At 44.3% G+C, this 14,330-nt stretch overlaps 1 pseudogene; it reads right to left on the bottom strand.

The window, feature by feature from the left end:
* Window positions 1-8,012: 8,012 nt before the first annotated feature.
* LOC105728907 (spermidine synthase-like) lies at window positions 8,013-8,926 on the bottom strand (annotated as a pseudogene).
* Between the last annotated feature and the right edge of the window lie 5,404 nt (window positions 8,927-14,330).

Genomic DNA, 14,330 nt, shown 5'->3' with positions numbered 1-14,330 from the left:
TCTGGATGCAGCATACCGATGGGTTTTGGCGTTTTATCCGATTAGAATATATATAACTTTAATACTGGCATTTGATGCTAGCTGGCTGTTTTGCCCATTAGTTAGTGTAAATTTTTCGTTGTGTTAATGTTCTTTTCTTTTTGATATATTTTTGGAAAGGCTGATATTGGTTGTTCCTTTCTATGTATAGTGCTTCTTTCAGAAGCTCTTGTAAAGCAGGCCTGGTGGTGGTGAACTCTCTAAGTACTTGTTTGTTCGCAAAAGGTTTAATTTTTCCTTCTATTATGAAGCTTAATTTGGCTGGATAGCAAATTCTGGGTTGAAAGTTCTTTTCTTTAAGGATTTTAAATATTGGTCCCCACTCTTTTCTGGCTTGTAGGGTTTCTGCTGAGAGATCTGCTGTAAGTCTGATAGGTTTCCCTTTATGGGTAACCTGACCTTTCTCTCTGGCTGCCCTTAGTATTTTCTCCTTCATTTCAACCCTAATAAATCTGGTGATTATGTGCCTTGGGGTTGGTCTTCTTGAAGAATATCTTTGTGGTGTTCTCTGTATTACCTGGAGTTGAATATTACCCTGCCTTGCCAGGTTGGGAAAGTTTTCCTGAATGATATCCTGAAGAGTATTTTCCAACTTGGATTCATTCTCTTCATCACATTCAGGTACACCTATCAAACGTAAATTAGGTCTTTTCACATAGTCCCATATTTCCTGGAGATTTTGCTCATTCCTTTTCATCCTTTTTTCTCCAATCTTGTCTTCTCGTTTCATTTCACTGAGCTGGTCCTCGACATCTGATATCCTTTCTTCTACTTGATCAATTCGACTGTTTAAACTTGTGCATGCTTCGCGAAGTTCTCGTGTTGTGTTTTTCAGCTCCATCAATTCACTTATATTCCTCTCTAAATTGTCCATTCTCGTTAACATTTCGTCAAACCTTTTTTCAAGGTTCTTAGTTTCTTTGCATTGGGTTAGAACAAGTTCTTTTAATTCACATAAGTTTCTTATCACCCACGTTTTGAAACCTGCTTCTGTTATTGGAACACACTCGTTCTCCATTAAGCCTTGTTCCGTTACTGATGAGGAATTGCGATCCCCTGTAGAGGGAGAGGCATTCTGATTTTGAGTATTCTCTGCCTTTTTACGCTGATTTCTTCCCTTCATTATATATTTGTCCGTCTGTTGTCTTTGTAATTACCGACTTTCTAACTAGGTCTCTGAGCAGACGTCCAACTTGTTGATTCCCAGCGCAGAAATCTGAGCAGTCCACTGCGCCGGCCAAAACAGCGGTGTTAAGATTGATGGTGCTTTTCTGCCCGGGAGGCTCCGGACTCTGCACCAAAAACTGGCGTGCTAAGGCACCAGCAAAACCGCCGCGCCGGCCACAAAAGTCGCCCTGGCGACACGTGGGGCTCCTCTGCTGGGAATCTCCTGGTCCATGAACAACAAATATTCGTCTGAAAGTGTGGCGTCCTCTCGTTCTCTGCGCTTACACTGGGAACTACGAGCCCGAGCTGCTAGTGATCAGCCATCTTGGATCTCTCTCCCTCTCTTGGTCTTATTTCCAAAATTTGGATAATTTTTCTTAAAAAGGATGTTTGGCTTAAAAACTCGTGGGGCATTTTGAACTGTTATCCCTGGTCTGTATTTCCTAAATCCTCCTGTTCACTCACCCACAACCTGCCGCTTCTTTCTGCATTGGTGACAATGCCTCTAAGTATCTGTCAAACTTGAATAACAAGATTCAGAAAATATGATTAAGTATAGAGTTTATTCTACTGTAAGGCTTGAGGATGGTCACCTGGAATCACAGACTCCAAAGAAATGGGGTCAGTGTTGGAAAGGGGGGAAGCTAAGGTTTCACTTACATAGAAAGAAACAGTTTCGGCCGGGCGCTGTGGCTCATGCCTGTAATCCCAGCTCTTAGGGAGGCAGAGGCGGGAGGATAGCTTGAGCCCAGGAGTTCGAGACCTGCCTGGGCAATATAGCGAGACCCCATTCTCCACAAAAAGGAAAAAAAGCAAAAAGACAAAAAAAAAAAAAAAAAAAGAAACAGTTTCAGCTGAGTTGCAACATTTTCCATATAAGGCCCATACATGTTACAGTGATTTGATTAAAACATCTTGCTACGTTTCAAGGAAGATGCTTTAACATTCTGTGAAGAGGAGTAATGTCCTTAGAGGGTCTTATCTCTGGTGCTAGTGGGTAATTTCTTTTTTCTATTTTTTTTTTTTTTGAGACAGAGTCTCACTCTGTTGCCCAGGCTGGAGTGCAGTGGCATGATCTTGGCTCACTGCAACCCCCACTTCCTGAGATCAAGCGATTCTTCTGTCTCAGCCTCCTGAGTAGCTGGGATTACAGGTGCCCAAGACCACACCTGGCTAATTTTTGTATTTTTAGTAGAAACCAGGTTTTGCCATATTGGCCAGTCTACTCTCCAGCTCGCTCCTGACCTCAGGTAATCCACCCGCCTTGGCCTCCCAAAATTCTGGGATGGCAGGTGTGAGCCACTGCACCCGGCCTACTGGGTCATAATCACTTGCAGGACAGAGCAGAAGTTGCAACTGCATACTACATGACCACATTCCTCTCAAGGCTCAGAAGAAAGTTCCAAGAGCTTTAAGTTTGAATCAGTTAATTTAAAATATCTCACTGGCCAGGTGTGGTGGCTCATGCCTGTAATCCCAGCACTTTGGGAGGCTAAGGCAGGTGGATCACCTGAGTTCAGGAGCTTGAGACCAGCCTGGCAAATACGGTAAACCCCGTCTCTACCAAAAATACAAAAATTAGCTGGGCGTGGTGGCAGGTGTGTCCGGACCCAGAAGCAGCACTGTAATTACAAGCCTGTAATCCCAGCTACTCGGGAGGCTGAGGCAGGAGAATCGTTTGAACCCGGGGGGTGGAAGTTGCAGTGAGCCGAGATAGTGCCACTGCACTCCAGCCTGGGCAACAAGAGCAAAACTCCATCTAAAAGGAATATATATATATACAGGCACCAGCATTGCCCTCTCAGAACTTCCAACAGTTCTAGAGCTTCATTCCAAGGGGCTGAGGAGTCCTCCCAAGAAAAGCTTCCATGAGAATGGGCCTTCAATTACACACACATATGTGTGTGTGTGTGTGTATATGTGTGTGTGTATATATATACACATATATATACTATATATATAATATATGCGTGTATATCTATATATAGATACGTATATATGTATATATAGATACACACACATATATAATATATATATAGTATATATATGTGTATATACACACACATACACACACACACATATAAAATATCCCAGCTCTCAGCCAGGCACGGTGGCTCACACCTGTAATCCCAGCACTTTGGGAGGCTGAGGTGGGTGGATCACCTGAGCTCAGGAGTTCAAGACCAGCCTGGCCAACATGGCATACACCATCTCTACTAAAAATACAAAAATTAGCTAGGTGTGGTGGCAGGCACCTGTAGTCCCAGCTACTTAGGAGGGTGAGGCACAAGAATCACCTGTACTCGGGAGGCAGAGGTTTCAGTGAGCCTAGATAGCGCCACTGCACAGCAGCCAGGGGAATAGAATGAGACTCCATCTCAAAATAAATAATAATTTTAAAAAATCCTAGGTCTTTTCTCTGAGGGTAGAACTTACGAAAGGCTCTTTTTAAGTGCAAGTAGGCCTTGAAAGCAATTGGTGGTGAGTGATGTCCTTTGCAACATTGTTTTTGCTTGAGAAGCCATTCTGTTTCTAACTTAAGGCTTCTGTAATTGAAGTCCCATTCTCACGGAAGCTTTTCTTGGGAGGACCCCCAGCTCCTTGGAATGAAGCTCTAGAACTGTTGGAAGTTCTGAGAGGGCAATGCTGATGCCTGCTTGACCACTGCTGTTTCTGGGTTCGGGTGCATAGTAAGTGCTCAATAAATATTTGTTGAGTGATCTAGAGCCAGTGAAAGAATAGCATTGTCTCCTCTGCTCAAGGTCAACCCTGTGAGAGGAACCAAGTTTTGGTGACAAAGGCTGCCATCTGCAGGGAATAGGTGAAACGGCATTATTCAGAATTGCTAAATCCTGAGGACAATACAGTCAATTTCAAGGCAAGTTTAACACATATTTTCTCCTTTCGCTTTCTGCAAAATTAATCAACCTCATCTTGTCTTTTCCAATTAAGGAAACCTTCACCCTTTCTCATATAACCTTTTTATACCTTTTCTTTCTTCTTTTTTTTTTTTGAGACAGAGTTTCGCTCTTGTTGCCCAGGCTGGAGTGCAATGGCGCGATCTCGGCTCACCACAACCTCTGCCTCCTGGTTTCAAGAAATTCCCCTGCCTCAGCCTCCCAAGTAGCTGGGACTACAGGCGTGCGCCACCATGCCCAGCTAATTTTTGCATTTTTTAGTAGAGACGGGGTTTCACCATGTTGACCAGGATGGTCTCAATCTCTTGACCTCGTGATCCACCTGCCTTGGCCTCCCAAAGTGCTGGGATTATAGGCATGAGCCGCCGTGCCCGGCCTTTTTTTTCTTGAGACAGGGTCTTGCTCTGTCGCCCAGGCTGGAGTACAGTGGCACGATCTTGGCTTACCGTAACCTCTGCCTCCTGGGTTCAAGTGATTTTCCTGCCTCATCCTCCAGAGTAGCTGAAACTACAGGTTTGTACCACCTCGCCCAGCTAATTTTTTTGTATTTTTAATAGAGACAGGGTTTCACTGTGTTATCCAGGATGGTCTTGATCTCCTGACCTCAGGATCTGCCCGCCTCAGCCTCCCAAAGTGCTGGGATTACAGGCTTGAGCCACTGTGTCCCGTCATTTTTTTTTTTTTTTTTTAAAGAAAGAGAAAGAAAAAGCGGGAGAGAGAACAGGATTCTTGCTCTATTTCCCGGGCTGGAATGCAATCTAAAAATAGGTATTAAAAACCTCTTTTATGCTGATAATTGTGCTTAACAACGGAGACAGGAAGGAATAAAGGAAGAAAATAACAAACAAACAGCCAACCAATATTTCATTTAAGTCTGTGAAATGCTATGCAAATGTTGAAGGGTGATTTACTTCCAGTTATGTAGTCACTTTCAAAATAGGTGTAATATGATACTGAGAAAAATGTATGTTCTGTGGACCTGGGGTGAAGAATTCTATAAATATTCACTAAGTTTACTTATTCTAGGTGTAAGTTCAAATCATAGATGTCCCTATTAATTTTCTATGTCGTTGTTCTGTTGAATATTAACAATGTGGTGTCAAAATCTCCCGCTATTACTGTGCGGGAGTCCAGGTCTCTTTATAAGTCATTAAGAACTTGTCTTATGTATCTGGGTGCTCCTGTATTGGGTGCATATATATTTATAATCATTAACTCCTGTTGTTGCATTGATCCTTTTACCATTATGTAATGTCCTTCTTTGTTTCTTTTAGTTTGTTACTATTAAAGTCTATTTTGTGAGAGATGAAAGTTACATCTCCTTTTTTTTTTTTGCTCTCCATTTAATTAGTGAATCTTCCTACATTCCTTTGTTTTGAGTCTTTGTATGTCGTTGCTTGTGAAATAGATCTGGATACAGCGTACCGATGGGTTTTGACTTTTTATTCGATTTACCTGTCTGTGTCTTTGATTGGGGCATTTAATCCATTTAAATTTAGAATTAATATTAATATTTGTGAGTTCAATATTGTCATTTGATGCTAGCTGGCTATTTTGCCCATTAGTTGATGTAGATTCTTCATTATAGAGATACTGTTTATGTTTTGGTAAGTTTTTGGGACGACTGATACTGGTCGTTCTGTTTGTAGTACTTCTTTCAGAAGCTCTTGTAAAGAAGGCCTGGTGGTGACGCCAATTTGCCTGTCTGTATCTTTTGATTGGGGGATGTAGTTGATTTAAATTTAGGATTAATAATAATATATGTGAGTTTAATACTGCCATTTGATGCTAGCTGGCTGTTTTGCCCATTAGTTGATGTAAATTCTTCATTCTGTTGATGCTCTTTACTTTTTGGTATGTTTTTGGAAAGGCTGATACTGGTTGTTCCTTTATATGTGTAGTGCTTCTTTCAGAAGCTCTTGTAAAGCAGGCCTGGTGGTGGTGAAATCTCTAAGTACTTGCTTGTTCGCAAAAGATTTTATTTTTCCTTCGCTTGTGAAACAATTTGGCTGGATATGAAATTCTGGGTTGAAAGTTCTTTTCTTTAAGGATGTTGAATATTGGCCCCCACTCTTTTCTGGCTTGTAGGGTTTCTACTGAGAGATCTGCTGTAAGTCTGATAGGCTTTCCTTTGTGGGTAACCTGACCTTTCTTTCTGGCTGCCCTTAGTATTTTCTCCTTCATTTCAATCCTAATGAATCTGACGATTATGTGCCTTGGTGTTGGTCTTTTTGAGGAATATCTTTGTGGTGTTCTCTGTATTACCTGGAGTTGAATATTGTCTTGCCTTACTAGTTTGGGAAAGTTTTCCTGAATAATATCCTGAAGAGTATTTTCCAACTTAGATTCATTCTCTTCATCACATTCAGGTACATCTATCAAATGTAGATTAGGTCTTTTCACATAGTCCCATGTTTCTTGGAGACTGCTCATTCCTTTTTATCCTTTTTTCTCTAATCTTGTCTTCTCGTTTTATTTCATTAAGTTGGTCTTTGACCTCTGATATCCTTTCTTCTGCTTGATCAATTTGACTGTTAAAACTTGTGCATACTTTGCGAAGTTCTTGTGTTGTGTTTTTCAACTCCATTAATTCACTTATATTCCTCTCTAAATTGTCTATTCTCGTTAGCATTTCGTCAAACCTTTTTTCAAAGTTCTTAGTTTCTTTACATTGGGTTAGAACAAGTTCTTTTAATTCACAGAAGTTTCTTATCATCCACCTTCCAAAGCCTACTTCTGTTAATGGAACGCACTCATTCTCCATCAGGGCTTGTTCCGTTGCTGATGAGGAACTGTGATCCCCTGTAGAGGGAGAGGCATTCTGATTTTGGGTATTCACTGCCTTTTTAGGCTGGTTTCTTCCCTTCATTATAAATTTATCCATCTGTCGTCTTTGTAATTACCAACTTTCTAATTAGGTCTCTGAGTGGACATCCAACTTGTTGATTCCCAGCGCCGAAATCTGAGCAACCCACTGCACCGACCAAAACAGCAGTGTTAAACCGCAGCGCCGGCCACAAGAGTCGCACTGATGACCCGTGGGGCTCCTCCACTGGGACTCTCCTGGTCCGTGAGCAACAAAAATTCATCTGAAAGTGTGGCGTCCTCTAGTTCTCTGCACTTTCACTGGGAGCTACAATCCCGAGCTGCTAGTGATCTGCCATCTTGGATCCATTTTTTTTTTTTTAAATGGAGACAGGGTCTTGCTCTGTCACCCAGGCTGAAGTGCAGCGGCATGATCATAGCTCACTGCAGTTTCCAACTCCAGGGCTCAGGCAATCCTCCCACCTTAGCACCCCCCGAGTAGCTAGAACTGGTGTGTGGCACCACATCCAGCCAATTTCTTTTTGTTTTTTTGTGGAGAAAGGATCTTGCTACATTGTCCGGGCTGCACTGTAAAGCTTTTTGAGGGCTTATTTAGCTATGCCATGGTGTGTACTGCATATACCATGTTGTATGCACAAAACTGGTACCTAGATACCACTATTTCCCCGTTTTATAGATGAAGAATCTGAACACAGAAAGCATGCCCAAAGTTATACTGCTAGCAAGTAGCAGAAATAGGGATTTGAACCAGAACACTGTGGCTCCAGAAAGTGTGCTTTTTTTTTGTTGTTGTTATAAATACACGTGTTTGGTGAGTGAGGGGCAACAGAAGGCAGAGAGATGGCGCTGTACACAGCTGGTATAGGCCTGAAGGTGGAACACCGAGAGATAGACACGCAGACAATCTGCCCAACGGGGCACGCCAGGCAGTATTCTGGGGCTTGTAACTTTTGGTTGGTGGGCAAGAGCCGCAGGAGGGCTGGCCCAGGGCTGGAGGGGCCCAGGCATCCTGCAGGCTCCCTGGTCCGAGGTCCCGGGTGGCATCAGTGGTGGCGCCTGGGCTCAGCTCACATCATTCAGGGCCTTGTGGGCAAACTTGGGCAGCATGAAGGCGGCGCGGTGCACGTCTGAGTTGTAGGACTTCAGCTGCATCTGCGCCACCTGGTGCTGCGTCAGCAGCTGCACTGGCTCCTGGAAGTTGGTGCTCTGGTTCTTGCTGCACAGCATGAAGCCAATCTGGCCGCTGGGGTAGGTGGGGATGGTGCAGTAGGCATAGGCCACCACGGGGAACAGTGACTGGCAGAACTGCCGCATCTCCTTGATGAGGTCCAGGTGCAGCCACTGGCACTCACCCTGGCAGCAGAGGATGCCATCTTCCTTGAGGGCCGTATTCATGAGCTGGTAATAGGACTCTTTGAAGAGACTTTCGGCGGTGCACATGGGGACTATGGAGTCAGTGATGATCACATCAAAGGCATCCTGATTCTGTTTCATGAACTCAAAACCATCAACCACATGTAGGGTCAGCTTCGAGCTAGAATAGCCAACAGCCATCCCTGGCAGGAACTTCTTGGAGACTTGGATGACATCCTCGTCCATCTCACACTGGACCACGGACTCCACGGAGGGGTGCTTCACCACCTCGCGCAGGACACCTCTGTCTCCGCCCCTGATGATCAGCACCTTTCACGGGTTGGGGTGGCTGCAGAGAGGCAGGTTGGCGATCATCTACTGGTAGGAGAACTCATCCCTCTCTGTGCATTGGATGACGCCGTCCAACACCAGCACGTTGCCATAGGTCTTACTGCGGAAGACGAGGATGTCCTGGTAGCGCTAGCGCCAGTGGTGGAGCAGCTGTTCCACTTGCAGCGACAGGGCCTGGCCGGGCCACAGGCTGCAGGTCTCGCGGTACCAGCCCTTGCGGATGGCGGCGGGGTCGGGTTGGAGGTGGCTGGGCCGTCGGGGCCGGACTCCATGGCGGGCGGGCGGGGGCGCGGGGCGCGGGCCTGGGCTTGGGCTTTTTTTTTTTTTTTTTTTTTTCTAAAGACAGAGTCTCACTCTGTCGTCCAGGCTAGAGTGCAGAGGCACCTCAGCTCTCTGCAATCTCTGCTTCCTGGGTTCAAGGGATTCTCATGCTTCAGCGTCCCAAGTAGCTGGGACTACAGGCACCCACCACCACGCCCGGCTAATTTTTGTATATATTTTTTTAATTAGAAACGGGTTCACCGTGTTGGCAAGGCTGGTCTGGAACTCCTGACCTCAAGTGATCTGCTTGCCTGTCTCCCAAAGTTCTGTATTATAGACATTGAGCCACTGCGCCTGGCCCAGTAGACCTTTTTTTTTTTGAGATGGAGTCTTGCTGGAGTGCGGTGACACGATCTCAGTTCACCGCAACCTCTACCTCCTGGGTTCAAGCAATTCTCCTGACTCAGCCTCCCAAGTAGCTGGGATTACAAGTGCACGCCACCACGCCCAGCTAATTTTTTTTTGTATTTTTAGTAGAAATGGGGTTTCACCATGTTGGCCAGGCTGGTTTCAAACTCCTGATCTCAAATGATCTGCCCATCTTGAACTCCCAAAGTTCTAGAATTACAGGCATAAGCCACCACGCCCAGCCTAGACCTTATTTTTTATTTTTAAAATTTTTATTTATTTATTTTTTTTGAGACGGAGTCTTGCTGTGTTGCCTAGGCTGGAGTGCAGTGGTGTGATCTCAGCTCACTGTAACCTCCAACTCCCGGGTTCAAGTGATTCTCCTGCCTCAGCCTCCAGAGTAGCTGGGATTACAGAAACATGCTGCCACACCTGGCTAATTTTTGTATTTTTAGTAGAGATGAGGTTTCACCATGTTGGTCAGGATGGTCTCGAACTCCTGACCTCGTGATCCGCCTGCCTCGGCCTCTAAAACTGCTGGGATTAGCCGGGTGTGGTGGCTCACGCCTGTAATCCCAGCACTTTGGGAGGCTGAGGCGGGTGAATCACAAGGTCAAGGGATCGAGACCATCCTGGCCAACATAGTGAAACCCTGTCTCTACTAAAAATACAAAAATTAGCTGGGTGTGGTGTCATGCGCCTGTGGTCCCAGCTACTCGGGAGGCTGAGGCAGGAGAATTGCTTGAACCCAGAAGGTGGAGGTTGCAGTGAGCTGAGATCATGCCACTGCACTCCAGCCTGGCGCCTGGCGACAGGGTGAGACTCTGTCTCAAAAAAAAATGAAAAAAAAAAACCAAACTGCTGGGATTACAGGCATGAGTCATCACACCTGGCCTTATTTTTAAGAGCGGTTTTAGGTTCACAGCAAAATTGAGCAGAAGGCACAGAAATATATCCCCTGTCCCCACACAGGCTTCCCCATTATAGATCTAGACTTCCCCATTATAGATGTGAGCTTCTAATCATTTCACTGTATTACCTCTCCATGACTGATAGGAAAATGTTTACATAAAACAATAGAAACATGGCAGAATGAGCCCATGCAGTTATCCCTGCTGTCTCCTGAAATACTCCTAAAATACTAGTAAAGGAATCAAAGATGTATAAACCCACAAAGAATGTGAGAGAAGACTGCCCATGAGATATCTCAAATCCTATTTATTTATTTATTTATTGCGATGGAGTCTCGCTCTGTGGCCCAGGCCCGAGTGCAATGACACGATCTTGGCTCACTGCAACCTTCACCTCCTGGGTTCCAGCAATTCTCCTGCCTCAGCCTCCTGGGTAGCTAGGATTACAGGTGCATGCCACCACGCCTGGCTAGTATTTATATTTTTAGTAGGGACGGGGTTTCACCATGTTGGCCAGGCTGGTCTGAAACTTCTGACCTCAGGTGATCAACCTGCCTCAGCCTCCCAAAGTGCTGGGATTACAGGTGTGAACCACTGCACCTGGCCTCAAATCCTTTTTTTTTTTTTTTTTTTTTTTTTTTTTTTTTTTTTGAGACGGAGTCTCGCTCTTGTTACCCAGGCTGGAGTGCAATGGCGCGATCTCGGCTCACCGCAACCTCCGCCTCCTGGGTTCAGGCAATTCTCCTGCCTCAGCCTCCTGAGTAGCTGGGATTACAGGCACGCGCCACCGTGCCCAGCTAATTTTTTTTGTATTAATAGAGACGGGGTTTCACAATGTTGACCAGGATGGTCTCGATCTCTCGACCTCGTGATCCACCCGCCTCGGCCTCCCAAAGTGCTGGGATTACAGGCTTGAGCCACCGCGCCCGGCCTCAAATCCTTTTTAGAAGATAGAATATAGATCAGTGGCTTACCTAGGAGGAGAAACCTTAGTTTTTGCAGGAGATGCTAATGAGTATCAAGGCAGTTAGAGTTGTTAAACCCCAGAAAGTCTCAGGAATTGGTAGAAGGCCCCTGTGCTGAGAGGTGGGATCGAAAACCAATTATTAATTGAATATAAATACCATCTGGAGGAACTATTAGACCCCTGATTCTCCTCCTCATCATTACCTTACCCCAATTTCTGCAGAAGATGAGATGTTTATTCCCTGGAGAACTTGAACCGAGAAGTTCTGGGTTTGGGGATAGCAGTCAGATAAAAACATGGAGGCGAGGAGATATCCTAAAAACAGAGGGATTAAATGAAAGTGTGCAGACTGGGCATGGTGGCTCACACCTGTAATCCCAGCACCTTGGGAGGCTGAGGTGGGTGGATCATCTGAGGTCAGGAGTTTGAGACAAGCCTGGCTAACATGATGAAACCCCACCTCTACTAAAAATACAAAATTAACTGGATGTGGTGGCTCACGCCTGTAGTTCCAGCACTTTGGAGGCTGAGGTGGGTGGATCACAGGGTAAGGAGTTTGAGACCAGCCTGGCCAATATGATGAAACCCGATCTCTACTACAAATACAAAAATTAGCTCAGGGTGGTGGCAGGCGCCTGTAATCCCAGCTACTCTGGAGGCTGAGGCAGGAGAATCACTTGAACCCAGGAGGTGGAGGTTGCAGGAAGCCAAGATTGTGCTACTGCACTCCAGCCTGGGCAATAGAGTAAAAAAAAGGAAGTGTGTAGCTAAAATCATTCTTAACGTATTTCAAATAATCCTATGGTTAGGTAGTAGTATTAGTATCATTATTCTGTATTATTAGTATTGTTGTTGGTATTGTTATTCTCTCTCTTTTTTTTTTTTGAGATGGAGTCTTGCTCTGTCGCCTAGGCTGGAGTGCACTGGTGTGATCTCAGCTTGCTGCAACCTCTGCCTCCTGGGTTCATGTGATTCTCCTGCCTTAGCCATCTGAGTAGCTAGGATTACAGGCACACACTACCACACCCAGCTAATTTTGGTATTTTTAGTAGAGATGGGGTTTTGCCATGTTGGCCAGGCTGGTCTTGAACTCCTGACCTCAAGTGATCTACCCACCTCAGCCTCTCAAAGTGCTGGGATTACAGGTGTGAGCCACTGTGCCTGGGCAGGTATTGTTATTCTTTTATTGGTATTGTTATTTAGGACCATGCTAAATGTGTATTTTAGGATAAAGCAAATAATAAATTATGTTGGGGTTGTTGAGAACCAAGCTTTATGGTGTGACAAGAGATACATACATAAGATGAATATGGTTAAGTGAAACCTCCATAGTATTAATTTTAATTGGAAACATCAGTATGATGGATTTTATCTTTAAAGAGTACATATTTCTGACCTGGCACAGTGGCTCATGCCTGTAATCCCAGCACTTTGGGAAGCCGAGGTGGGTGGATCACTTGAGGTCAGGAGTTTGAGACCAGCCTGGCCAACATTGTGAAAACCCGTCTCTACTAAAAATGCAGAAATTAGCTGGGTGTTGTGGCACGTGCGTGTAGTCCCAGCTAGTTAGGAGGCTGAGGCAGGTGAATGGCTTGAACCCGGGAGGTGGAGGTTGCAGTCAGCTGAGATGATGCCACTGTACTCCAGCCTGGACAACAAGAGTGAAACTCTATCTCAAAAAAAAAAAAAAAAGAAGAAGGAGAAGAAGAAGAATTTACTAATAGGCTGTAGCTGGTAAAAGGTAAGTGAAAGAGGAACTATCTGGAAAGAATGAACACATATTTACAACACAGAAACAGAAACAGTAGTGGGGGAGGGGAGAGCAGGTCCTCAGTGGGACCAGGAAGCCAGCTCACTTTCATTTTTTGAAGCTCCTTATATACAGAAGAATAAACTATTTGTTCATTTCACATTTGACAAATACTTACAGCACCCCAAGATTAAAATGCAATGTAGATGTGTGTTACCAGGTGATTGGATTTCTTAAAAGCCAGTTAATGAAACTGCAAGTGGAAACCACCATACACACCTATCAGAATCACTAAAAACAAAAATGAAACATAGCTGACCATCCCAAGTGCCTGTGAGCATGGGAAACTGGGACTCTCATACATTGTTAGTGGGAACGAAAATAGGCAGCCACTTTGGAAAAAGTTGGGCAGTATCTTATACATTTAAACACATATTGACCATACAACCCAGAAATCTCACTCCTAGGTATGTATCTAAGAGAAATGAATTATTTTTAATCACCAAAAACCTAGAAAAATCCAAATTCCTTCAACTGATGAATGGATGGATAAATTGCAGAAGAGCCATTTTTGGAACACTTATCACTAATAAAAAGAATGGACTGGGCCAGGCACAGTGGCTCATGACTGTAATTCCAGCACTTTGGGAGGCTGAAGCAGGAGGATCATTTGAGGCAGGAGTTTGAGACCAGCCTGGGCAACATAGTGAAACCCTATCTCTACAAAAAATAAAAATGAACTGAAAGAAATCTTTGCATATATGGCTAAAGGAGTTTTGACAAGCATGCCAAGACTACACAATGGAGAAAGAAGAGTCCCTTCAACAAATGGTGCTGGGAAAACTGGAAATCCACATGCAAAAAAATGAAGCCGGATCCTTACTTTATACCAGATATACAGAAATGAATCCAAAATGGATTACAGACCTAAATGTAAGACCTCAGACTATTAAACTCCTAGAAGAAAACAAAGTGAAAAGCTTCAGGACATTAGATTTGGCAATGATTTCTTGGCTAAGAAACCAAAAGCACAGATGACAAAAGAAAAAATAGACAAATGGAACCATATCAGAGTAAAAACTTGTACACATCAAAGGAAAAAATCAACAGAGTGAAAGGCAACCCAATGGAATAGGAGAAAATATCTGTAAATCATATATCTGATAAAAGGATAATTTCCAGAATATATAAGGAACTCCTACAACTGAACAATCAATGACAATAAACAACCCAATTTAAAAATGGGCAACTGGGCTGGGCACAGTGGCTCACGACTGTAATCCCAGCACCTTGGGAGGCCAAGGTGGGCTGATCACTTGAGGTCAGGAGTTTGAGACCAGCCTGACCAACATGGAGAAATCCTGTCTTTACTAAAAATG

This window comes from Aotus nancymaae, unplaced genomic scaffold, assembly GCF_030222135.1.
Source record: "Aotus nancymaae isolate 86718 unplaced genomic scaffold, 86718_ANA_hifiasm-v0.15.2.pri h1tg000021l, whole genome shotgun sequence".
NCBI lineage: Eukaryota > Metazoa > Chordata > Mammalia > Primates > Aotidae > Aotus > Aotus nancymaae.
This window is presented reverse-complemented; position numbering and strand designations above follow the sequence as displayed.